The following is a 3334-nucleotide window of genomic DNA, read 5'->3' as shown; positions in this document are numbered from 1 at the left end:
AATGGCATAACAGGGATATATTTAATTAAATTCACAAGTATGCTACATAGTGCCTTAATATTTTATTAAAGACAAGTAACATACAATGGGAACAAGTCTGGAAGTTTCAGTTTACCTTCTGTATTGATCGTGAACCAGCTGAGCGATGTAGCCACAGGACAGCTAGCTTTGTCCTATGACCACAGCCTCTATAGGAAAGACACAAATTTAACATAAATATGTATGAAAAGTATGAAAAGCTCTTTTTATGTTTTAAATTTGCACTTCTCTGCACAAAGACTTCTTGTACCAAATAATTGTGACACTTTCTTCACCATCAGGTCTCCATGTAGTTTTATTTTCCCACACACTCTGAATACCTGATGTGTGACATCATGGGACAATGTACCCAGTTATTCATTGTGTTCTATATGTTTCCTGTGTACTACCTACATTAATGACCGTAAAGACTAATGGAAACATTATACAGTTTAAATAAACTTACCGCTTACCGTAAATAAGAGTTTGAGTTTTGACAACACTGACAATATTTTCTTATGTACTGAATTTTGCATAACAAAATATTAATTTGATTGAGTAAAGGAAATGACATAACTGCTGTATAAAAACCTAAATTACATCTTGGGGTAGTGGGGGTGGGGAACAAAGATGACTCTCAAGGGAAGTTGTCATCAGTATCAGTATTCAACGGTGAATTGTACGAGGATGAGTCTTCTACTGGGCCGTCTGCTACTTTTGTTCCTCCATGCCCTCTCAACTTGGTGTGAGTAAAAACTTCAATATTAATGTAGGATTATGTGTGCTTCTAAAGATGCAAACTTTAAAAACTTTAACATTTTAAATTAACTTGAGAAAATAAATAAAAAAATAAACCAAAGCTAGATTTCTGGACATAATCAAAATCTAATGGGTGCTAAGCTTTCATGGAATTCTCACATAACTTGAAAACTAAAGTTTCTAAAAGTACTCAGATTATACAGAATTAATTTTTAGCATTCAAATTATTGTTGACTTTAATCATCCTACTTATAAAGCACAGGAACTGGACGAGATAAAAAAAAAAAAGGGGGACCTGCTTAAACATGAAGCTTAATGAAAATAGCGAAATATAGACATAGTTGAATGTAAGTGCTTTTATGCATTTTTAAGCCCATCACTTTCATTTTCATGACAAATTTACAGGGCATGGCTAGTTCTGAGCAGGAAACTGAGTGAAGTTTAGCTGAATTCACATGAAGGAAGTGCTAAGTGACTGAACATATAGTGAACCACATTAAACAACTTATGGACATCAAACAACAGTTAAAAGGAGAGCGAATAGATTTCTGACTTAGACTTTGAATGAAGAAGTTATATTGATTCAAGGTTTTTGAAACGATAGATGTAAAAGACAACCTAAAAGTTGTCAGGAAGTTTATTTTGTATGTTTCTTACCATATTACTGTAATGCTAAATTCTAGTGTTACTATAAATATGTCTTAGTTAGGTTTTGTTCAGTTAAAGTTTCATCGTTTTCTGTCTCTTGTCCTCTGTGCATGATTTTTAGTTATGCCTGTGCCTCGTTCCCCTTATCTCTTTCCGTGTTCCTCTCCTTGTGTATCATTCGGTCTCCCCAGTCTGTGTTTCATGTCTGCGTTTTCCATGTCATATCGTCAAGCTCGTGTTGTCATGTCTACGTCTCACGATGTTTCCTATGTTATTTTGACAGTCTGGTGTTCAGTGTGTTCAGTTTTGCCTCCCCTGTGGGATCATGCTCATTTGTGTCAGCTGTGTTTGCCAGGTGTTTCCACTTCCCTCTTACTCTTCTGTGTATTTAAGTGTTCTGTCTTCCTTTTGTTCATTGTCAAGTCGTCTGGTGTCTTTTGCACCATGTTCCTGGTGTCCATGCATCCAGTTTCACATTTAGGGTTTTTCATGCTTAGTTTTCCCAGTTTAGGTTATTGTTTATTCTTAGCTTGGTTACCTTGTGCATTGCTTTGTATTTCTCCATCAGCCATAATAAAAGACTCGCTTTCAGTTAATATTAAGTTTGTTTCCATGATTTGTTTTGTCTGGATTTAGGTCTTCTGTTCTCAACTCCACACAGTCTTCATCTGCTGCCCTTGACAAAAATTATTGTCATGTCATCTTTATTTCCAATGTGCAATCACTACTGTATATTATTTTTTAATAATAATAATAATAACTTTGTCTGTTACAGGTGTTTCATCAGGCACATTTGTTGTGACACAGAGTCCTCATGTTTCTGTCATGGAGGGTGAGACAGTAAACATCACCTGCTGCTGGACAGGGAAGTTTGAAAGATTTAGAGTGAACTGGCTTAAAAATCAAACAGAAATTAGGAGTGATCAGCCTAATGTGTTTCTGAAAAAGGAAGAGAAGAATTGTTCATCTTTGAATATCTCAAATGTTAGAACAGAGGATTCAGGGACGTACATCTGCAGGGTGACTGTGGAGATACCATCTTTAACTGAGGCTGAAGGAAATGGGACAGTCATCACAGTCAAGACGATGGGAAGAAGTGGGACATTCGACATTCAAGACAAAAGAAATCGTGAAGAAGTGAAAAAAGTGAAGAATGATGACAACACAGATCAGCATATTGCTCGAGGTAGGTGACAAATCACCAGAATGCTGACAAACATGTTTATGTAAGCCACTGGGTTGTCTAATATAAGTTTACTGAGACATGATCGGGTCTTATGAGCAAACATCATTTAAAAAAATATTGATTGTGTCTCGAACGTTATTAGTAATGTTTCACTAAAAACATATGAATGTACACTCACAAATCAACAGCGGTGTTATACATCTGCTCTCACATGGTTAGCAAACCGTGCACTAAGACGATGGTGGTTCATAATCCCATATGCAAATGTCTGATTTTTAAAATGGCACAAACCCGCTGTGGAACCAGGATAGCAAAAATTAAGTTCATATTTGTCAAGTTGTGCAGAGGCAGTGTTGGGGAGTAACAGGATACATGTAGCGCCGTTACATATTTAAAATACAGAATATGGGTAACTGTATCCCGTTACAGTTACCGTTTTAAAAGGTGGTATTCAGAATACAGCTACTTTGTTGAACTAAATGGATTACGCGCGGTCTTTTCCTTTTTCATATGTTAGGCTATGCCCTCTCTATTTTTGGAAACCCAAACAAAACATGCATTAAAGAGGCTCAAATGCCTGTGTCTCAATCTCACTGCCCATGTCACCTCTACTTGCAGTGATGTCACATCGCTTGACGTGAAGAAATATTTTTAAAAATTATTTTTCAAAAAATGATTTAATATGAAGGCAATAGTTGGGTTGCGGTCACGTGGTTCTGATGA

At 36.3% G+C, this 3334-nt stretch overlaps 1 long non-coding RNA gene across 1 annotated transcript in view; it reads left to right on the top strand.

Moving 5' to 3' along the window:
• The first annotated feature begins 690 nt into the window (after window positions 1-690).
• Window positions 691-3334, top strand: part of LOC121815163 — an 18720-nt gene continuing 16076 nt past the window's right edge. Inside the window, exons 1-2 of the long non-coding RNA XR_006054838.1 lie at window positions 691-763; window positions 2201-2611. This is a non-coding gene — a long non-coding RNA (uncharacterized LOC121815163). The remainder of the gene's footprint in view (window positions 764-2200; window positions 2612-3334) is intronic.

The sequence above is a fragment of the Haplochromis burtoni genome, unplaced genomic scaffold (assembly GCF_018398535.1).
Source record: "Haplochromis burtoni strain Fernald_Lab_line unplaced genomic scaffold, NCSU_Asbu1 Contig_143, whole genome shotgun sequence".
Classification (NCBI taxonomy): domain Eukaryota; kingdom Metazoa; phylum Chordata; class Actinopteri; order Cichliformes; family Cichlidae; genus Haplochromis; species Haplochromis burtoni.
Note: the sequence above shows the minus strand (reverse complement) of the source record. Positions and strands in the feature narration are given on the sequence as shown.